Here is a 24,102-nt window from a genome sequence, read left to right as displayed (position 1 = left end):
GATTGAAATGCAAAAAAAGAGGGAGAGAGAGGGGGTGGGGGGGGGGGGGGGGTGGGGTGCTCGACACCTCGGGACAGACAGCAGATTTGATGGTGGCTCGAAAGATGTTTTGGGGAGCGATATTTTAATGACCCCCCCCACACACACACACACACACACATACACATACACACACTCACTCACAAATATAATCGATTTATAATTGGGAGTTGTTTTAATTCTACGTCCAGCCTCCTTATAATTCACATCCTGCTACTTCACCAAATAACGACGCTGGGGAGGAAGAGCCCGACTGCTGACAGGAAATTAATTGCGGTATTAATAACTGTGGTTATTTGCGCATTATAATAAACCTCCGACAATAAACATACCGTGGCTTTAGTAGATCCTGCAGCAGATCTTCTTTAATATTAACAATAGATCCTGCAGCAGATCCTCTTTAATATTAACAATAGATCCTCTTAATTATTTGAAAATTGTGCAATATTACAATTGTTCATATTGTTTCTGCATGTTTGTTAAGAAAATAGAATTTCTTGCAGCTACTGATTCGGGTCAGAATGGCATTGTAATAAATCCAGAATGTGAATATAATACACTGGGGGGTTTTTGGAGGGGGGTGGGGGACGAGAGGGGGTCTAAATACTATGAAAAATCGCAGAGACGCTGAAAGTAAAACTTCATTTAGCGTCCCGAGTAGTCCAATTAGGAGCCTATTACACGTCATTAGATTGATCAATGTACCTTAAACAATGCGCGTGATTTATCTGGGTGGAACAAAACGCCGCGCATCCTTTGTCGTGAACCCAAGTGACGGCGCATCCATCACGGCGTCGAGCAACAAAAGATAAATGATGAATCCCGACCTATTAATTAACGCACTCGATACAAAGGGTGTTCCGAGTCGCGGCCGGGCCGGATTCCTGCAGCCCCCCGTCCTCGGATCGGTAACTTCTCCCCGTGGATGATGAACTAATCCCCACGGATCAGACGATCTGTTGGTTCTGAGTCTCCAAAGTAGAAATGGAAAATGTCACGTGCTTGTCTGTGTGAAAATAAAGTAGAAATGCAAACGGCGTTATGTTCCATTGTGATGTTTTAATACCTACAGTTCAAGTGAGTGTCTCACACACACACACACACACACACACACACACAGACCAGAAGAGTGGAATCTTCATTCTCCTGCTACGAACATGACGTGTGAAGGTGATGTGTGAGCTTTTAATGGGGCCCGATGCTCACCAATTACACGCGGAATCGTTGCATCTACTCACGCGGTACAATTTATCCTGGTGTTGTTGCCACTAGATACGCGTGCTATACATCCAACACTGTAAATACACTAATTTAGGCTCATACTACTATATCAAGAGCTTATTATTAATGATAAGCAGTGTGCGCGCGCGGGTGGGGTGATGGCGCCGTGTCGGTGGGATCCGTTCTGCGCCCCTCGGTTATTAAGACGTCGGTGCTGTTACGTAATCACGCCCGACACTTTCTCGCGTGGCGACGCAGGACGAACCCCCCCCACACACACACACATACACACACACAAACACGTGCTCCTCAACTTGGCGGATGGGACCCCAGTTTATCTCCGAGCGTTTGTGCGCGCGGATTAAATCGAATTAAGTGGCCAGTGGGTGACATAATTGTGTCACTGGTCATCAATGACCAGATGTAATGATGGATTAATTTGTCTAATTAAATGTATAAGTCATTAATGGTCTTTTTTTTAAAATCTGCAGACATGTCTCCTGATGGAGCTGATGGACCACAGAGACGTTCTCAACATCAGTCTTGCAAGGTATGCTTCTAACATTTTAATATACCATACCTAATATGTACTTACATAATATATATATATACTAGTTATATACTACTATACTACTACTATAGTGTGTGTGTGTGTATATATATATATACAACTAAGAAATATACACACACATATAAATATATATGTGTGTGTATGTATATATACACACACACACACACACACACACACACACACACACACACACACATCTTAGTTTTATATAGTCAGCACGTTATGATATTGCAAAAATGAAAAGAACAGGATAGTTTGGGTCAAATGTCAGCTTCCTCCCCCAGAAGAGACTTCATCTGATCTTCCATCAGAATCAAAGCTCCTTTTCTCCGTTATCACCCCCCCCCCCCCTTCTAAAGTCAGATAAGTCCACATCAACAGGTCCGCACATCTGAGCACAACTGGGCGGCAGTGGGAAGTGCGGCCAGTAGCTAATCTCAGTGCACCTGACCATAAAGGATTTAGCAGCCGCCGCCCGACAGATCCCTGGTACAGGAGGGGACGATAAGTATTAAACACGGGGGTTTCCCTTCGCCGGCCGCAGCGGGTTTCTCGGCGTGGCCAGATAAGATGAAATATCGACTGCTCACCGTTTATTACAACGCCCTCGCCAAAACCAAACATTATTCTGCCCGTTTTCTGACCACTGGTTCCCTTTCTTTCCCTTTCTGCTTTGCCCCGTGCTGTAAAGATGGTGGAATTTGACGGGTAAACGCGATCATCGCTAATTCCCTGCGTCACGAGGGCATCGTTTTACATTTTTAAGACGGGGTTCCGCTGCTGCACGACTCCAGCCTTATCTCAGCAGGCTCAGGCAATTTCTGTCCCTGCAGCTTTTCCAGTTTCCACCGGCCAATCACGTAAATGTGAAGCACCAGGTGAGGACTTCAAGATGGAAAGCTGTGGGTTCCTCTGACCGCTTTTTTTTTTTTTTCATTCTTTCTTCTTCCTTTTTTTTTTTTAAGCGTCATTACTCTTGCATTCGTTCATTACGACATGAAGGACTCTCGAAGCTCTCCTGGCGCCGAAGGAGAAATCTTTCAATGGGCCCGACATGGGGCTGTGTTCCTCTGATCCCCCCACCCTTCTGTGTATCTGTCAGGCAATTTTCCTCTGGATTCCCAACACAATTGATCTATTATGGGATTATCTGACCTTGTAATTGGGCTTAGTGTTCCGACACTGGGGATTTTTTTTAATCAAGTGATCAAATGTGCTTAACTGACCTTTGTTTCTGCAAGGAGAGGTGACGCCTGGCACCGTGCTCCGCGCCATATTCAAAAACTCCCACGTTCCGGAATAACGTCCGCGGAGCTCAAGGTTATGTCGACACGCTCGCTCTCCTTTTTCCCTTTTCCCCCTCACTGCCAGGAAGTCAGCCTTCCACGGAACCCCGACAAAGAGTCAGGGCGCAGCTGAAAATTTCCCCTTCTGCACCGCCGACCTGAATCAAAGGCGGGGGAATAAATAAAGACACGACGCCTCCAGCCTGCCAGGTACGCAGCTTATTCACACTTCACGTGCACGCCGGCATTCCGCTCCTTTCCCCCTCCACGCCAACACGGGCGCCGCGCCGCGCCACGCCGCGCCGCGCTCTCCCAACATTCTCATCATTATTTGCTTCATTCCGGACGAGGGCACTCGCAGTCACATTTACATTTACAGCATTTACCAGACGCCCTTATCCAGAGCGACTTACAGTCAGTAGTTACAGGGACAGTCCCCCCTGGAGACACTCCGGGTTAAGTGTCTTGCTCAGGGACACAATGGTAGTAAGTGGCATTTGAACCTGGTTCTTCTGGTTCACAGGCATGTGTGGTACCCACCAGGCTACTACCACGCAGTCACGCGAGGCTTTATCGGCGAAAGGCCGGGCGCTGAGTGTTGCCTGCACACAGTGCCAAACTCTCGCCTTTCAGTCTCCACGGTAGCACAAAGCGCTTCGCGGCGCGGGACACGGAAACGCGACACCGGCCCTCGCACGCCCGTTACCCGGTGCCGTGGCTGAGCTTTACAGGCTGTTTATGGTCTTGTAAGAACATTTACTACCGGGGCAGAGTGCAGCGCTGGTGCGCTTCCGACACGGCCGTTTTATTAGCCGCCTTTCCCGGGCTGCGCTGCACCACGCGAAAGTTGGAAGGCGCTCTGCCCCGCGGCGGTTATGGAGACGAAGATGAGCCTCGATGAAGGATCCAACGCAAGGAACATATTTAGCGTTCTTGTAGCGGCTTGGACCTTCAGGACTGCTGGAAACAAGTTTAACTTCAGCTGGTGGAGAGAAGTCAAGAGTGTGAAATGCTGCCATCACAGAGAGACCTTGTTTGCACTTTTTTGGTTTATTACACAACTACGGCGAGGTGAATATAAATATGAATGATATAACTGCAGTACGATATAAGAGAGAAACCACCGTAGACCCATGATGTTTTCTAATGATATTGACTTTAAAGCACGAACATGGAAAAGGCGTCACGCGGGGGCCTGTACCGGCCATCACGGGAAGACGGTGACCTCCTGCTTGTTTAATTAGCGTCGGCCCGACACCCTGAGTTCAGTCACGCGAGTTCAACTCACGCTCAGCTCGCCTCAACTCGTCAGAGAACGTAAGGCCGATCCTTTTCTCCTCTCATTGTGTCTTTTGTGATGCTCTCCACCTCCTTTGCATTGGGGTTCCCTCATATTGCCGACATATCCATTTCACGCCGCCGAATCTGCTTTTTGCTGTCAAAACGATTTGTTAGCATAAAATCAATTTGTAGAAACATGCAAAATGATAACAAAGGCATTGAGTTTTGTGGTAAGGGAAAAGGTTAGACATTGTCATAAAGAAATGATTTGGTAAACCACTAGTCAGTGAAAACAAATGAGCATAATTTTTCCCCTCCCAACAACATACACTACACAAAAATAAGACATCCTAGATCCGAATGAACGAAATGTTCTTCAATATACTGTTAAATACTTTGTTCTTTGCATAGTTAAATGTGATGACAACAAAGTCACACAAAAACTCTTGAGAACAGGCGGGCCAGTCCATAGCATCAATGCTGTCGTCTTGCAGGAACTGCTGACACACTCCACCCACATGAGGTCCAGCATGGTCTTGCATTAGGAGGAAGCCGGGGCCAGCCGCACGAGGGGTCTGAGGACCTCATCTCGGTACCTCGTGGCAGTCAGGCTACCTCTGCCGAGCACATGGAGGGCTGTGCGGTCCCACAAAGAAATGCCGCCCCACACCATTACTGACCCACTGCCAAACTGGTCATGCTGGAGGATGTTGCAGACAGCAGAACGTTCTCCACGGCATCTCCAGACTCACATGTGCTCAGTGGGACCCTGCCATCATCTGTGAAGAGCACAGGGCGCCAGTGGCGAGTTTGCCAATCTTGGTGTCCCCTGGCAAATGCCAAACATGCTGTGGACGTTGTGCCCTCATGTAGGGCTCTGGCAGGGCTCCACATCTCCTGACATACTGACCTGTCTCCTGGTAGCGCCTCCATGCTCTGGACACTACACTGTCAGACACAGCAAACCTTCTTGCCACCGCTCGCATTGATGTGCCATCCTGGATGAGCTGCACTACCTGAGCCACTTGTGTGGGTTGTGGACTCCGTCTCAGGCTACCACTAGAGTGAAAGCACCGCCAGCATTCAAAAGTGACCAAAACATCAACCAGCAAGCACATGAACTGAGAAGTGGTCTGTGGTCACCACCTGCAGAACCGCGCCTTTATTGGGGACGTCTTGCTACTTACCTATAATTTCCCCCTGTTTATTCCATTTGTACAACAGCGTGTGAAATTAATTGTAAATCAGTGTTGCTTCCTAAGTGGAGAGTTTGGTGTGAGTGACTTGGTGTTACATTGTGTTGTTTAAGTCTTCCCTTTATTTTTTTGAGCAGCGTATATGTGTGGTTTTGAGCCTTGAAAACAAATAGTTTGTATTTGGTTGATAATCGCAGTTTTATTCTAACTGCCTTGCAGCAGATGCTTTTGCAAAACACTTATCGCTTGTCATCTTACTATGGCAGCACAGAAATTACTTGTAGTTCTCCCTCTGCCTGGAGTTCCTTTGTGCCTTTGACAATGTCTTTGTCTTAGACAATTAAAGTGTTACACGGTAGAATAATTTAAATTGCCGCCACTAAAATGGAGACGCAGGCTCTTTTAAAAATAGCCGAATTTGTTTACTGATTGTATGCGGCTATTGACTTTCCCATTATGTGAAAAGAGCTCTGATTAGTGACTCTGCCACGGCAGTCGGAGAGAGAGGGGCCAAATGGACAGCGTCACAATGCCGAGCATTTTGCCCATATTGTTCTCGGGTTCTCTGTGCAAGGGATTACTCTGTGGACAGTATAATAAGTGTGCCATTTCAGTTCCGAGGCCATTTTCCAATAGGCTTTCAACAGACTCAATGTGACAGAGTGTGCCCCGGGTCCTGTAAAATCACCACCGGACCTGAGCTCAGTTTAAAATTCATTTTCAACATGATATAAAAGCATAATTTCTTCCGATAAATAATACTAACGACACGTGATGCATCTCTCTGTCCTTTAAATGTGTATGATTACAAATCTGTGCATATGGCAAGCGCGACAGCTTATATAAGGAGCATCTTTATGAACCAACGCATTATGAAATCACTTGTGCAGACGGAGGCTGTTTAAATTCTATAGAAGAGATTGAGCGCCATTGTTGTTTCCGCCACTGCGCTGCATCATGATATTCTTGCCTGTAGACGAGGTTGTGCCCACACATAAAAGTGCATTTAAGTGAGTAATCGAGAACAGCCTCCCTGCCTCAGAATGCTCTCCTGATTGCTGTTGTGTGTCCTTGGGGAGGAGTGCTGTATGTTAATATTGGTTTTGTTCAGTGGTTCGGGCCTTTTAAGCAGTTACAGCGCCTCTTGTTCCTCACCATACGGTATTTTGAAGTGTAGCATATGGAAAGTGTATGCGGCCGAGCGGTAAACGACAGACTGCAAACCACAATGTCTTGTGGGTATTTTAATTGTTTAAGTTCCGTCCATCAATTGCATTACAGTAATCAGCCCATAATTTGTGAAGTCATTTGTAACACTGAAAAAAAGGTTGTGTAATGATTATTCATGTGGTTTTTATTAAAGCAATTTACAGCTGAGTCCAGAGTCCGTGAACAGAAGTAAAGGTTGCATTTTGGTCAATCTGGTGACAAAATTAAGAGTAATAAACTTTAATGTCTGGTGTAGCTGATTGACCAGCATATAGAGATGCTGGTGTACCTACAAATGAAGCTGATCCGGCAACCTGGTCTCATCATTGCGCGCTTATGCACCACCAAGTTAGCTTTGGTAGAATAGCCAGCGCTGAGTATGCCAGTCATGCTGGTAACAGTGCTTGTATTTTTAATTTTTTTTGAGCAGGGCAGCGCTTCCTGATATGGTCATGTGGTGTACCAAAGCATGCATTTAACTAAAAACAGCTCCTTTATTTTGGCACTGTAGAAAACAGCCTTCTTGAAAAATGGCTGGAAACCACCAGGGCACACAGGCAGACACTTTTCCATTATGGATTTACAGTTCCCTGTTATGACTTAACATTATTTTTCCTTTCATGAATCCCATGGAGTATGTGCGGTTCATCCTACCACTTAACCGTTAACAATTTCTGGCTTTGTTTCGTAATTACACAAAACTTTTAGCTGGTGTCAGATGGAACATACTTCAACATTCAGAGCCCCTCTTTTGTGTTGCTTGATTATATGGTGGTGGGAATGCACGTTGTCTTGTGTGGAGCCATATGCTTTGCAAAACATGCTGTTTTCCATACTGATTGGTCTCGTGCTATGCTACAGTTTTGCTGGGTGCGTGCACAGCCTGAGACTTTTAACAGGGTAATGTGTCAGCATTTTCATGTTGCAGTACAATTTTTACTGTTGTTTAAATTTCAGTCGCATATGAATTGACCGGGCTTTGTCAAAATTCTTTAAAAAGGTAGTGATGGATGAATAATAATTACAAATGATACAAAAGTATGTAGTAACCTGTTTTATTACACTAATTAATGTGTCAGAATACTTTTGAATACATGTAAAATGCACACTTTTAAATGCATGGGTAAAACAGGCGTGCTATATCATTATTTTCCTTTTGCAACAATTCCAGTTAATGACACGAAGACCATTTATAACTGATTGCCATCCATATCTGTATTTAAACGCTGCAGGTTCTAGTAAGCATCCACATCAAATTAATGCATGAGTTTTATTAAATCCAAATACGCAAAAATTAAGTCCTATGTGTGACAGCAACTACATGAATTAAGTATTAAAATAAATATTAACACTAAATATTATTTTTACTTTACTTTATTTACTATTTTTATTCCCATATGAGTGTGCTAAGTGTGTTAAAAAAACATTCATAACCATATTGTAAATGCTGATTTGTAAAATATTGACGCCATACTAACTTCTCAGCCAGTTTTCACAGTTGTCCACGTGATCAAATGAAAGCTCGTTCTCTCAGATATCAGTTCAGCCCTTGTTCTACTTTCTTTTTTTAAATATTTCATGCACTTACAACTTTAGCCATCATGCTACTTATGCTAAGCCTTCCCTTTACTTTTCACTTACTTTTTTAATCTTCACCTTCCTACATCCGTTCGGCGAAATTAAACAGGGAGTTGCCAGGTTTAGACATGACTAATTTTGGAAGCGTACATTAATTGTCAGCGCTCAGGAGAGAGTAGCTGGCATACCTTCCTGGAACAGGCCATGTGTGTTGGTGGAACACTTGTCGGCGTGCTGGCGAAGCTCTCCGCCAGGACGGCGGCGTAGCTGAAACCAGGCGCTGACCGAACAGGATTTTCTGCTTTGTGGCGTAAGCGCGGTTGCACAACTCCGGGCATATTTCTGAAACCTCACCGTAATGACTTTAAAAAAGTCTGGGTAGACTGTGGATATAGTTTTTCACAATCTTCCAAAAACTATTAGGGGGCATTTTTGGTGTCCTGAAAGCTGACTCCCTCGTGTACCCAAGTCTCACAGAAGGGAACACTTTCCGGGGTAAATGGTCCCAGTGCCTAGCCGGTGGCTGGATCAGTGGGGGTGGTTGGGTTTCTGTGCCAGGGAATGAGACGGAGACACACTCCTGTTTCCTGTCTATGCAGGGGTCCCTGGAGTTCCCCACAGACGGCTCTGCCGGCCTCACGTGGACTCGTTCCTGCTGGTTTTATGGGAACAATCACAGCCACCGCGGAGATGGAGAAAACGCAGAGGAGAGAATCCTCTCCTCCACACTCCAGTGGCCTGGTCTGGTGCACATTTCTACCTCCTTTTCCCTCCTATAATGTTATTCTTGCTCATTGCAATGGGCCGACGGTATACGGTGGTCGCGGCGGAGATTTGCACGGAATGGATGTGGTGAGTCAGTTGGAAAGCTGATGTTTGGCTTGGCTCACGCAACCGCTTCCACTCTTTAATCTTAAATTGCACCTGCATGCTGCTGCACAAAAATGCTGCGCTGGGCTGCGAACCAGTAAGGACAGTCTCTATGAAGCAATGCTGATAAAGATGAGAAAATCGCTGGTGGTTACCCAGTCTTGTGTTTTCTTAGCCAAATGAAAGACATATAGTCGCAGAGAAGCTTTCATTTAAGGGGACACATTCGTCCAAAACCTCTACTGGAACGTCCTGCTGATCTCGCCACACTTCAGATTAAGAACAGACTTTACACTGACTATACGCAGATGGTTACTAATTTCTTTGAGCAATCAATATTATCAGTAGGGTTGACAAATGTACTGTATTAAGATAAGATAATTTTATGGATCGTTCAGTATTGAAATAATGGCACTAGTTGTCTTCATTGCAAAACACAATTGCATTAAAACGAAGAGAAGGTGGTCTGAATTGATGAGATGTAACATTTGCTATATTGTGAATTACGTCTTTCATGGTCTTGAGATGTTAGTAACCTAGTGGATAAGACACTCGCCTATGAACCAGAAGACCACAAAGTCCCAGGTTCAAACCCCTGGGGGCCTGTCTTTGTAACTACTGATTGTAAGTCACTCTGGATAAGGCCGTCTGCTAAATGCATTGATGGAAGTGAGATTGTGGGCTCTATTTTGACAAGCTGCGGTGTGCTTTTGCACCCCAACTTGATCTGTACACCAGCGGTCTGGCACATGTTTGTTGGCACGTTACTCATTTTATTGCCATGTGCCCATGTTTCCAAAATAACAAACAATTCCACACATGTGCACACACATGTGACCAATGAAACATGCAGGTGCCTGCTAAACACATTTAAAAGGCACCAATTTAAAGGTGATGTGCCCAGAACAGATTTCTGAAGAGTTAAGAAAGCTGTCTGCTATTAAAATACCAAAATGATTTTCTGAATAGAGCCAAGCCCCAAACTGCAATTTGTTAAAATCAATGTAATCAATGGAAATGCCAATACATAATGTACACCAACGAACAGTTATTAAGTTCTTTATTTTCATTTACTCAACCTGTAAAACCATAGAAACACCAAAAGCAATGGGGTTTTTAGCTCGGTTTATAGTATAAATAATGTGAAGTACAGTTAAAATTATAACTATTGTGTGTTCTTGTGTATGCTGCTTGGTTTTTTCCTCAGTGGCACAAAGCAATTTTGTCTTTGATGGATGATATAGTATGTGTCAGAATATAAACTTGCCTGTACACCAAATTCCAGCACTTTATATTCTGTGTACTTAATTTTTTTTCTTTACGTATATTTTGCCTTACGCATAAGAATTGTCTTTTTAATTGTGCTAAGAAATTGTGTTATGTTAAAATATAATTGTGTTATGTTAAATTTCACACGGTCCAAGTGATAATCTATGCGCTATTTATGTTAACAGCAACAGTATTGTAACAATGTTGAATAATGTAATGGAATAATCGCTTTCTATGTTTTTAAACATCAGTCCGTGAAGAGTTCATAAATGATGTGCTTTCTGCCTCATGCTTTTCCCCATCATGAAACGTCGAGCCGGGTTTGCGGTTTAGGGCTTCTCTTATGTGAAAGTATATTCATTTCCCTGTGTGCAGCCCCGCATTTACAGTCTATACAGTTATAATGAGTAATGTGATTGCAGCGAGGCGCTGAGCCGCTCCCCCGTGTTTGTGCTCCATTTCCAGGGGGAGGCCAGAACCGTCCTCCTTGTGTTTGCGGCCGTTGTGTTGAGATACTGTCACCGCGTTAAAATGAGCATTTTGATTCTGGCAGAATGAGGAGTTTCTGTCAGCCTCCACTCACTGTGTGTGATTAGACTAAAACGTCTACCCCGTCTTGACTGGAGATCACAGCAGCTTCAGATAACATGCTTGGTGATTGAAGGTCGAAATATTTTGAATTCTAATGGGGCTGCTCGATGAATTGCCAGAAATAGACTGTAGAATTTTCAGCTTCCTTCGCCCGCCCCCCTTCCCTGTCCGCTGTGAAAAGAACCATTGGGAATGGCTGGGCCTGATGATCATAGAATTACTGGATGGTGATTCTAAACCCCTCAAAGAGGAGTTGCTATGGAGATCTCGTTCCAAACTGTGAAATGATTCACCTTTGAAAGGCTGGAGGGTCTGAAAGCCGAACACATCATTGTTCAGGTGGCGGTTGGTTAGGAAATTGCCGGTGCCTGTGCAATCAGCACTGCTGTGGTAGTTAAGGATCTAAAAAGGTTTGTTCTCTGAATGATGTGGGACAACAGTGATGTGCATATGATGGTTTCTTTCAATCAAGACCCACTCAGACTCACCAGGTCTGGGAAAAAAATGATGATGACAGCGGACTGGTATGAAAAAGGGAATGAACACCGTTATTGTCTCTGTCAGAACTAATGAAATCCCGATCCACCCCGATACGCTCAATCTTCAACCGCATAAATCTCCGGCCTGTTTCAAAAACGGTGTCCTGTACTCTGCCTTCATTTCAATTTACACTTTATTTCCAATAAAGAATTGCGCTAATGAAACGCCACCCAGTTGCTTTTTTGGCTGTTGCTCGAGTGCAATTGTAATATTTTTAAACCAAGCGCCATTCAAACAACCTGTCAACATCTTTCCGGCGACATCCTATAATTTTGGAATATAATACAATGTTGTGAGTGAAGTTTTTTTTTTTTTATTATTATTCACTTTTAAACCGAGCTTCTTGTACAAGTTATTAATTTATTTTTTAAACATATTCGTAAAAGCACGTAGGGCCGTAAATCTATATTTGTTTTCGGGATGGAGTGACAGTTGCTATGCACCTCTCCTGACGGACCCATAAAGTCAATTTTTACGGCTTTGAAAACTAAGGGGATTTCAGCACGTCGTTAGTGCGAGGCAGCTTAAAAGCGGGCCAAGGAATGCACAAGGTCTAAATCACGCTCTTCCCCTCTTCACGTGTGACAACATGTAGAGGAAGTTAACTACCAGCGAACGCTATAATTTGATGAAATTATGTTGATCACATACCCTTCCAGGCACCGACAATGGAACATGTACCTTAGTGTGATCATTGGTAATCATGGAGGTTTTGTGCGTTGTTTTATGACCTTTTTTTTTTTAATCTAAACTTTCTCCGGAAACGTGAAGAAGGCAATTTAACTTTAGTCACTGACACGCAGACTGGTTAAGAGCTGAAAAAAATTTAAACATACTCCTGGGACAATGAGCAGTAATAGTTTAATGACCTCTAATAACAAGGTAAACAAGGTACAGAAGGACTGTTGGGAGCTGCAGTTTAACTTCGCTTTGTGTTGACCATGCTGAGTTACACATACACGGTTGCTTTGACAAAAGGTCATTTTTTAGGGCTCTTCAGGATGACGTTAATAACAGCACACCTGCTAATGGTCCCTTCAAAATACAGGCCAGTTACCGAGGTGAAGCAGTAAAATATTAATTGTCAGACTCTGTCAGACTTGACTTCTAAAACCAGGTTCTGCCCCACCTTCCCTGTTCTTAGAAGTCTTTTTTTGTGGCGCCGCAGACTCTTAAGTGCTGTCTTTGCAGACGTACTCAGATCTGGAAGTTGCAGGATGAGTTGTGGACATTAGATAAAGAAGAAATATATTCAAGGTACTTTTAGAACACTTATAAAATACATGTTTGAAATACATCTGTAAATCAGTTGTGCTGTGTCATTATTTAATCTATTCATTTTGACTCTTGTGCATATCAGATTAACTTTTTATATTACATCAGATTCATTGTGAAAATATAAAAAAAAATAACCGTATTGTAAAATGCACCATGTGGCCATTACGCACATGCTGTTACATTCCAACCCTCTACAAACACTCTATAAAGTTGATAAAAATCTGTTTCCTAAATGGCACATGGTGAATACTATTGTAAATACCATTGGTATATAACAGTGTCTCTTATATTGTATCCTAATATTTGTCATATTTTATTTCAAATCAAGTTTTTAAATTATTTTTATATGTTCTCCCATAATAGAGCCGAGAGGACACGACATTTCTGATTCCTGCAATGTAAGACATTCTTTCAGAGATGATACAAATGCTTCTGATTTTCATTCCCTTGCCACTAAAGATTTATTGATCCGTAGTTGTGTAAAAGGTGATATGTTCTGTTTTTTTGTTTTTTTTTAATCTGTATCAGGTCATACGTTCTGTTTTTCTCAACCACAGTCAACCACGTTTGTTGGACATTTCCAAAAAAATTACTCACGCAAAAAATCACCTATAGACAAAAGTCTGATCTTCCAAAAGCCTGATCAATAGAGTTTTGACCATTCCGAATAAATTCACATTGCATTACTTTCACTTCAAGTTCAAGCATGAACCGGGCACACAATAGCAAATTTTCATTCCAATCAGCCCAGAACTGCGGCGCTGCTAAATTGGAGCAGCAAAACAATAATTCTGCTGATTAGCCCCTTTCTGTGTCTGGTAAGTGAACTGTTTATACCGTGGAGTACCTCTGGAAGAGGAGAGCAACCAAAACAGCCTGATTAGGCAAAGAGTAATTGGTTAACTTCATTTCACCACGAGGACGAATAGCCTGATGACAGCTTGCGCCAAGACACAGCGCCTCAGTTGCCTTGAGTGCTAGTGCAAGATTAAAGGTCGTTTTTTTTTGTATTTTAATACCTTCTTCCTCCACCCAACGCGTGTTGTTATATGCCATCTTTAATGTTTATACCATTATCCGGCAGCTCCGAAATGGCCATGGTAACTGCCTGCTCTGTGTTGTGGTTGTTATAATCACGCTGATGCATTATAATAGAAAACACCTATTTCCTGTGGTCAGAGCCGCTTTGTAGTTCTCCCACAGATGTGCAAGAAACATTTATTCCCAGTTCAAGGCTGTCTTCTGAAAACACAGAGAAGGACCATTACATTTTTAATAGTTTACACTATTAAGTGGCAAATTTGAGGAATTGGTATCAAAAATGGTGTGGATCCATACATGGTTACTTTGTTAATCTTGATTTTGAGAGAAAAGTCTTGTAATAAACTGAGTGAAATGACAATCCAAATGACACATATTATTTAAAAAACCTTTGGTGTAAAGAAATTGACGTTTATTCTACAATGTGAAAGTGAAGTGATTGTTATTGTGAAGCACTGCAGCACACAGTGCTACAACAAAATGTGTCCTCTGCTTTTAACCATCACCCTGTGTGAGCAGTGGGCAGCCATGACAGGCGCCCAGGGAGCAGTGTGTGGGGACGGTGCTTTGCTCAGTGGCACTTTGGCGGATGGGGATTCGAACCGGCAACCTTCTGAATACGGGGCCGCTTCCTTAACCGCTAGGCCACCACTGCCACACAATGTTGGTGCTACTTGTTAAGCATGGGGCTTGTTAGCTAGTATAATGTCAAATGCATTCTCATGATTTATATAAATAAATAAGTAAAACATGAAAGAAACATGATCCTTAATTATGTTTCCATGAGATGTACTGATGGCCGTGGCTTTAGGTCATCCAGCATGAGGAAATAGCATAAATGGGAGCTGTCAGTCATCAGGCTCCTCCTATAAACTTTTCTATAAAAATGTCAATAAAGATCGGCAGCATTTACATATATATATATGAAGGTGAACGGGTTGAACAGTTGAACAGGTTGCATGCTTATCGCTGCACGTAGCAGACATAGAAATATTTTTTGCATGGGTCATACGTGTAGTAGCTATAGGACCCTTTTCATTTGGTTGCTGCAATGCTCTTTCCACTAAGTCAGTGTCTTCTGTATTTTCAAATCATCTTCTGTCATTTCTTTTCCTAGCAGCACTATCCAGATGGAGAAAGCCATTGGGATTTTTTTTTTCTTATTCTTGCTTGTAGGTCCGTTGGCTCACGGTTCTATGAAGAAGCAGCAGGGAAATTTTCTGAAATTACAGAGAAGGCTTTGCCCATGTAACAGTACACGTGTAAAACATAACGTGAATCACCTCCCCTTGCCGCTTGAAAGCGTTGCTTAAACTTGTTGAGTATCTGGAATATGACAGCAGAGATAAATAGTCCTGAATCAATCAAGTGACGTCTTTCGCTCACAGGGTCTCGTCTGTCATCAGCAGGCTCCTCAGATGTCTCAGCTCAATTGCCTCTAGTGCTTTGAGAAAAATATGTGAGACATGAAAATGCAAATGCCGTGCATAGTAAGAAATGTCTTTCTGCGCTGGACTACATCATCGCCGGGACATGTACCAGCTCTTGATAAAGCCTTTTTTTTATGTTCTTGTTTATTTTGAGATGAAATGTGACATTTTTATGGGTCCGATGATAGTATTTCCCTGGCAGCAATATGATGCGAGCAATTTATGAAACTCTAAAGTAAATTTTGTAGTTTTGGGTGACAGTGTGATATGCTACCGCTCTGTGCATTATAATAAAATGGTTTATTATAATGTTTTGAAATGGACCCCGCCCTTTCGTCTTCACAGAATGCTCCAATCATTGTCTTTCTTACCCAAATAACGCACGCTGATTGTTGATCATCAACATTATTGAATGATAATAAATTGATAAAAGGCTACTATTACAATAACCCAATTCTTAGATATAATTTGCCATGGTAAAGATGCCATACATGTGAATGTTTTTGCACCAAAAAATAAGTTGTCAATCACCTGGCCAACCCAGTCCTCTGCTTTTCTTGTGCTGCTCAACCTAAACATATCTACCCTATTGTGATGTGTGGAAAGCCATGTAACACTTACCTATTGTTCTTTGCTATTGTTTTGTACAATAGTACTGTATTGTCATGTATAGCTAGATATAAATCTGTATAGTTTATATAGTTTTGAATGATTTTGCATAATTTTGTATATTTTTGTGTACTATGACAATAAAGCTTTATTAATAATCTTGCATTGGACTCAGTCAGTCAGCATGATTCCTTAGTGACACATGGCTAGTGTGTCATACACAATAAATTAGTATAATGGTTTATAAAGGCTGGACTATGGGGCTGTTTGTGATTATTTGTGACCTTTCTGAAGGAAATATAATGTTATGTTAATCTGACTGTGGCTCATTTTTAATATTTTACTCATGCCACCCTCCATTAGTACCATTTAATGTCAAGGGCAGCCAATAATATTGATCTACGGCTGCCTGTGGCCGCGTGCGGTACATGATGAAGGACGAGAGCGCATGTTCTCAGCGTGGCAGGTTTATGTGACAGCAGGTATCTCTCGTCCTCTGGGCAGGTGTGTGGGAGTAAGAGGGCGTCGCCCTCCAGAAGGAGGCCGCAGACCGGGTTCAAGAGGGCTGAGCTGGTTTTATGTAAACCAGCAGACGACTGGTCCACGCCTGCCACAAACAAGAGCCTGAAAATCCTCAGGTCAATGTCCCAGCATGCCATGCACCGCTCACGCTCCCCAACGATAACCCTGCCACCTGGCTTGAGTGTGAAAACGTATGTATTTTCTCTCCTCTCTCCCCTCCTCGCTCCTGCATAGCACCCCACCCCCCCCCTGCCCTATTTTTTCTCTGCGAGATTGAAAGTGATCGGGGGTCAGGGGTGTTCTGCTGCAGAAATCATTAATAGAGAGTTACTTATTCAGCCGCTAACCCCCAGGTCACAGCGCCAAGCTAATGAAAGTGTTTCCACAAGCGTCTTTTCATCTGAAGTAATACTCAAATCACAGCACAGCTCGCGCCGCCGGCGCTGCGGATTTTGTGGGGCCATACAATGGGTGACCTACAGTCCCACATCCAGATATTAATACCATAAATGTTTGGAATATGCTGCGGCGGAGCCGTCTCCGGCGCTTCGCCGTGAGGCCCGGGATAAATAGGTCCATTAGACAGAGCTGGGTTTGCTGCATGAAGACCCTGAGACTGTATTATCATAAAGGCCAGAAGGGGGGGATGGGAGCGAAGGAGGCATTATGAAAGTAATGAAGCGGAGGCTACTGGCTGTTAAACGTGACACGTGTTTGGCTTTCTGTTCCTTTTGACTCCCCCTAAACAGCGAGATAACCAGGATCCATCTTTGTTCCGCCGCGGCGCTCCGGCGCTCGGGGCCGGGCCCGGCGCTGACCCCGTGGCAGGCTGTCGCGGGCGCGCGCGCTAATCCCGTCTTTCAGCGCCCAATTTCGCGTCCCCGGCACGCGGAGGCTCTGACCACTCATTATACTAACGAGCAGGGCCATTTCACCTGCTGTCGGGCCCTGCCGGTCCCCCTCAGCGTAATCCCCCTCACCCAGTCTGCCGGCCCGGGAGCCATTCAGGCCAAGCAGGTGGCCACTGACGCACATAATTGCTGACAATTTTAGGCAATGAATAAAAATGATCTGCATTACTTCTCAAATGTTGTTACGACGTGCCAGGCCGAGTCTGTGGAAGGGTCCTTTTAGACGTCAAAGAAAAGAACGGCCCCTCCCTCCCCTATCAAATACATCAGTGAGCTTTTTTGAAGGGGGGGCGGGGGTGGAGGCAAATAATTAATTTGTTCGGGGGGGGGCTGGATACGGCACATTCGGCTGAATTTCGGTTCGAGCAGCAGCGGACACCAGCAGGTATGTTCCACTTTTTCTTTTTGTTGAAGTTGCCCAGAAATCACCCATCAATGGCGCCGCTGCATTTAAAAAAAAAAAAAAAAAAAATTTATTGAGACCCTAGCGGGGCTTCTATTTATTTTATTTTTTTTTCCAAATGAAACACTCAGAACACACTTTACATATTTTAACAACAATCACGCCGGCCCCGTCATTCTAATTGTTCACGGATGATTGAAAACCTACGACACCCGCCAGTGTCTGAGAGTATTATGCCAACTGAGCCGTACACAGATTTAGTAATTGTTGAATTGAATCTATCGACCGCGGGGCACTGCTAAAAATGTGCTATTCCGGCACATTAAATTGCATGTAGCTTCGTGACTTTTTCGTTTTTCGAGGGGGGGGCGATCAGTCCATTTGAGATGATAGAATTGATAGTGATGCAAAAACATGCCACACGCCACTCGTTTCAAGTGCGTCGTCGACGTCGCGAAGGCACATTTGCGGCTCTTAACAAATAACAATAAGAGCCGGGGATTTGCCCCCCCCCCCCAAACCACAGACCCCTATCCCACCCAACACGGGGAAAAGGCTCTCCCGGCGGCGGGCGTCTGCGTTTGACCCCGGTGGGACCCGCGTGCCTTTTATTAACACCTGCCTGTTAGAGGAGGCCGGAGCGGCGGTCAGGAGCTGATGAGGGAAGCCTGGAGTGGGTTCAGGCCGTGTCACCGGCAGTTTGCTGTTTCCATTTCACAGATGATTAATCTCTCTGTGAAGACCTGGGCCGGCGCGCGGCTCTTCCTGCGCCGCTCTCCCGCCGCCCCTCGCTCGGCCCGCCTGGCTAAAAGGCCTTTAGAATTCCTGCGGAGAGAGATGTGCCGAGAGTGAATGCAGCTGGCTGGGGGTCAGTGTGTGGAGCTTTTTCTCTGCCATTGTGTAATTGAGGCTCTGGCAGCCTCTCTCCCTCTGTTCTTTCAAAGAAGGGCGGGCGGGGGGGGGGTTTGGGGAAGGAGTGAGCGATTGTGAAGTGCAGCTCAGGGGGGTTTTTTTGGGGAGGGAAGAGAGAGATGGGAGGGAGGAGTGTTACAGGGGGTGGAGAAGGGATTTCTCGTCGTATCTCCCCCACCCCACCCCTCTTTATTTTATGAAGGGGGAGGTTAAGTTGACAGGAACAAAAAGAATGTGTTCCGCTAATTTCTGCGGGGGCCACGTCAACAATAACAGGCTCAATTTCTTTATTACTAATTTTTTTATAACTGCCTCCCTCCCATTTTCCCACCCTTTTCCTGCTTCTGGAGGCTTCCGTGGCTCAGACCTGCCTGTGGTCTCAGCCCTCAACAGCGGAAATAAAAAAAATGAGGCAAACATTGCCAGGAAAGACCACAAAAAGAAAAAAAAATCCTGGATAAGTGTTAATTAATACCTTACCTGCGTGTGTGAATTCTTGCTGCGCGCCGCGGTGAACGTGAAGGACTTTCAAGGCTGGAGAAATTAACCCTGGTTTTATTACCCATGTTTAAGAAATACTTTTCACTTTTTTTGTTGTCCCTCCCGCTGGTCCAAAGAGACTGTTGCACTGTGATTTGAAGGGATTGGGGCGAAGGGGTTCTCTGGCGTGGCATCCCTGCCAGGGTCCCGTGCACAACCACCTCCCCCGTCCACTGTTTCAGCACGAGCATTCATTGTTCGCTCTGGCATCAGGATGCCTTGCATTTAGGAAATAATTACCCAGTATCCTGCTGGGTTTATATTCTTTTTCATCTCCTTTAATGGCTTCTTGTTCATTCCCTTTTAATCCCAAACAGGACGTAATGCGCAAATTCAAGAACTGGGTAGCGGATGAAAAGAAACATGTCTGCTACTGTCACGATTGGAACGACAAGGAGGTAGGGCTTTGAAGTCACACTCAAATTTATTAATGTGCTTCATCAGGGCCATCTTTTCATCTGCGCTAAAAGTCAGTCTGCTCCTTTTGAGCAAAGGGCTCTACTATGCAAATCATAACTAAATGTGCATGCTGTTTTTTTTTTTCTGTAGTTCTGTATTATTATTTTTTTTTAGCAAACTAATGACATCTGTCCTGACTGATATTTATCTAAACGCTTTATAGATGCTCCCTGCAGTGCCCAGTCTAGATCTTAATTTGATTTTTGGCTTCAAAGGCCACGTGGAAAGTTTGGCCTCTTATTTCTTGTCTTAAAGCCTCTTTCCTCTGCACGGTGGAGGGAAACATCCAAGAATGTGATCTGTCTCATTAACCCAGGCTGTATAAAGGTCCAAGCTTCCTGGTTGCCATGTTGATGGATGGTAACAGAACAGAAATGCCATTAGCCAATTATGTTTGCAGATATGAGAAATTAATAATGATCCTAAAGAGAGTTTTTATAAAAAAAAAAACTACATTTTTGTTGTAGCATTTATTCAAAATTATAAAATATGTAAAATCGATAATTCATTTCAAGTCCTGCTATACAAGTCAGTATCTCTACAGTCCTTTGAGTATTTCCCAGTCTTTTTGTGGATTGTTGAACCCTAAAGTGTCCAACTTTATGGCAACTTTTTAAAAAAGCATGTTGCAAAGTATTTAGGAGTTTCTGGAATGAAATTGTGGAAAAGAAGTGAAAACTTGAGGAAGGTGGATGTAAGTTATCATAAAACAGGACTGTGTTGTTGTGACTGGCTGATCAGCACACACAATGTGTGTGCACATGTGTGCAGTGCTATTCAGATTATGGAATTATGACATATGGTGCACCGAGCCCAATCAGAGCATGCATCTAAATGTAAACAGTAAGATTCCTTACATATATAGGTATTGCATAAGGGTAGTAGTAACTTAGACCACAAAGGTTCACACCCCACTTACAACCATCATGTCCCTGAGCAAGACACTTAACCCTGAGTGTCTCCAGGGGGACTGTCCCTCTAACTACTGGTTGTAAGGTGCTGTGGATAAGGCCGTCTTTTTTTTTTGGCTACAGGTCTGGTTCGGCCTCCCTCCCAGTCTGCAAGCATGCACAAGACGAGTTTTGTTGCACAATTTAGCAGCAAGATGAATCTGTTTTAGTGCTGGAACTCAAACGGGACATGGTATGTGGGCACTATGAAGGGTGTCTATACTAAATAATGACGTGTTATTTAAAGACAAGCTCTAAACCAATTAATGGTCAGGAACAATACCTCTGAGCCAGTGACATGCCATCCATGTCAGGTCAGAAATAAGTTAGAATTAATATTTAAGGTAAACTTTGTTCTAATTTTCCTGTTCAACATTGTGGTGAAGTATAATTGTGTGTTATGAGTAGCAATTATTTGCCATGGCATTCTTGTTTACCTGTGCAGATGATATTAATAACAGTAATATTTAGATTTCTTTGACACTCTTATTCAAAGTGGTTCCATTCACTAATTACAGGTTTGGCCCCCCTGGAGCAGCACAGGGCTAAGGTCTTTGCTCAGGTACACAAAAATAATAAATATACCTAATATCCTGAATAACTGATCATCCTAATATTCTTGCTTTTCCCAACCCGGTATTCCCAAATACGAACCTCTTTCTGTGGTGGGGGGGGGAGCACCAAGCCTGCACGAACACAAACGCCATGCCCACCAACCCGAGACAGTCCCCCAGCCCTGCACTTCATTATGCACTTACACGCACATGGTTTCCATTTTCCATTAAAATTTGCTCATTTCCATATGATATCAAAGAAGGGACGACTTTAAACACAAAAATAAATAAATAAACAAACGCTGGGAGCCAACGTTTAATTAATATCGCATGGGAACAACCAATAAATCATAATGAAGAAACAGTTTTAATGACTTGTCTTTGAGTTTTTTTTTTCTGCACTCTGAATGTTTTAGTCAGCAGATTGAAGTTTAGCAATGTTTCAGGGTTTTTTTTTACATTAAAACATGCATCGCTAAAATAGCTGAAAGGACTTACAGGACATAGGGTTGCCATGTCTAGGCCCAATGAACCCCGTAGTGAGCGCCGCGATGACTCTTCTGTCTCATGAGCGAGAGGAAATGACTCTGCCTCTCGACAACATGACTTCATACAAAATTAGATCCAGCCACGCTGTCTCCTGGTTTATGGTGTCTTCTCTGTTAAATGGTGGCCCAGCGTGGCCCTGTTGCAGGCGCTTCATGGCCTGAAGGGTTTCAGCTGAGCTTTTGACCTTTTCCGGCGGGAAGGGTTAGCAATGAACTCGCCCGAGCGCAAGGAGGGATGCAATGACACTTGTCTTATCCACAATTCTGCCACCGTGTCAATAACATCTAATGCGCAGGCTGCCCTTTAGGTTTGAGTGTTAAGCAGCACTGACTTCTGTTTTTTTTTTTTTTTTCTGTTCGGCAGCCTTGCCTGACAGCATTCGATTTCCAAAGGAGGTTATTTACCTGCGACTGTTAAAATGCTCCCCGACATGAAAGCACAACTGGCTTTCTGACAGCTGCGGCATTGCAACAGCCGCACATATATCAAGTGATTCATGACTTTTGGCGCATCAGTCATCGGCAGGAAGGCCTCTTCTCCCCCGTCCTGTCTCCGTGTGTTTCTGGTGTGTGTGCAAAATGCAATAAATCTCTGCCGCGCTCTCAATGGGCAAAACAGTAGTGCGGCGACGTCCCGAGGGCCCGGCGCGGAACAATGCCGACATCAAAGAATTTCTCTCTGACAGGTGATGAGTCACTTCCCCTGTCCTGAGCGGGGCTCACACCTGCATGGAGTTGATTACAGGTAGATATGGCCGCCCCTAATTGTACAATAAATGCAGCCCTCCGCTGCTAATGGCAGGCAGTCTGCTGCCGAGACGCCAGACCGCCATTTGGCCGTCGCCGTGCCCTCGCGCTTTTCTTTTCTTCCCCCCTCTCGCCACTCAGAAGAGTCGAGATGATGACATGGTTAAGGGCTATTCAAAGCAAACAACAAGACAAATTGCAATCTCAGCTTTTAATGTGCGTGTGGAAGAAAGGGAGGATTTTTTTTTTTTTTTTAAAGTGCGGCAAACAGGTCAGTCTGGTGTATTTGTGGCCGGGGCTATTCCTGTCAGGCTTTAAAGGTACGTGCGGCAGAGGCACGGCTCTCTGGCGTCGTGTTTGGACATGAAAGGTGAGTCCAGAAGCTGTTGCCTTCACGACATGTCTCTTGTAAAAATGCACGGAAACATGGCTCACGGCCCAAGTTAACCACGTTTGAATTTTGATTTGCTAACTTTTTATTCAGTCTGTTTAATTTAAAATAACACGAATTCACTTCCATGTCAATTATAGAATTTTTAATGGCACTTCTGTGGGAAAAACAACATGCATGCATTTCTGTTCTGTAACACAATCATCCCATTTAAAGGATTTAGGAGCTTCAGGTTCCTCTCTGTTAGTCCATTTCCTGTGATTTAAAACCAGAACTATTCAAACCACAGACAAGAACGCACACTCATGCATTTCAGTGGGGGCGAGGCCAAGAGCCTGCAAATCTAAACCGCCATCTCCCGTCTCGAGTGCAGCATGTAACCGCTATCAAAATAAACCGGGGGCTCATTAATGCAGGGACTACAGGGACAATGGGGGTCCCTTTCATCCCGTGCTCTCTGCTGGAGATGGTACCAGGGTTTACTGTAGGATGGCATGTGTGCACAGTTCCATACAGTAGTGTGTGTGCACGTGCATGTGTGCGAGGACGATTGCGCGGGCGCGTTTTTTGAAGTCTGCTTCGGGAAGGCGACTCTGTGCTCATTTGGATGCTGCCGTAATTACGGTAGAATGGGGGGGTGCTGTGGGGGGATCAAAGGCGCCGTGGCCTAGTGATGTTCCAGAGGAGAGTTTAGCGAGTGGCCCTCTCTCTCCCGCCTGCTGCTTCTGTCTCCCCTGCAGCCATGGCCTCCACCCCCCCCCCACACACATCCCGGCTCGTAAAAAATGATTATGGCTGCGTTTTTTTTTTTTTTTTTTTTTTTTTGCATGTGTATGTTTGTGTGTGTCGCGGTTGTATCGCTGAGACACATCGCGGGAAGAGGGAAGAGTGCTGGAATGCTGCTGTCTGTTAACATATGAATGAAAAGTGCCCCCCACCGTCATCGCTGCCAGTGACGTGACTTTTTCAGTGTCACTCGTCTCCCCATCAGATCCGTTCCCCTTCATTAGCAGCCCAATAACATTAGACATTCATCCGATTCTAACCAATACACCTGTATTTGTGTTCGGGCAAGAGCAAGTCGGTCAGGTCCCCCCCATCCCTTTTTTCACATCAGCTTTTTTTTTTTTTTCTTCTTTTTAAATAATGTGCTTTA

General features: G+C 44.2%; 1 long non-coding RNA gene across 8 annotated transcripts in view; it reads left to right on the top strand.

The window, feature by feature from the left end:
* Positions 1 to 24,102, top strand: part of LOC114796409 (uncharacterized) — a 40,763-nt gene that overhangs the window by 2,168 nt on the left and 14,493 nt on the right. For 3 of the 8 annotated variants that reach the window (XR_003750721.1, XR_003750718.1, XR_003750719.1), the window contains exons 4-6: positions 1,752 to 1,810; positions 2,523 to 3,327; positions 16,514 to 16,722. This is a non-coding gene — a long non-coding RNA (uncharacterized LOC114796409). Of the gene's footprint in view, positions 1 to 1,751; positions 1,811 to 2,522; positions 3,328 to 16,513; positions 16,723 to 19,614; positions 19,696 to 20,790; positions 20,900 to 21,224; positions 21,269 to 24,102 lie in introns of all 8 variants that reach the window. The other 5 variants (XR_003750725.1, XR_003750724.1, XR_003750723.1 and 2 more) reach the window with 5 other exon arrangements.

The sequence above is a fragment of the Denticeps clupeoides genome, chromosome 9 (genome assembly GCF_900700375.1).
Source record: "Denticeps clupeoides chromosome 9, fDenClu1.1, whole genome shotgun sequence".
Lineage (NCBI taxonomy): Eukaryota > Metazoa > Chordata > Actinopteri > Clupeiformes > Denticipitidae > Denticeps > Denticeps clupeoides.
The sequence above is the reverse complement of the archived record's forward strand: the minus strand, read 5'-3'. Positions and strand labels throughout refer to the sequence as shown.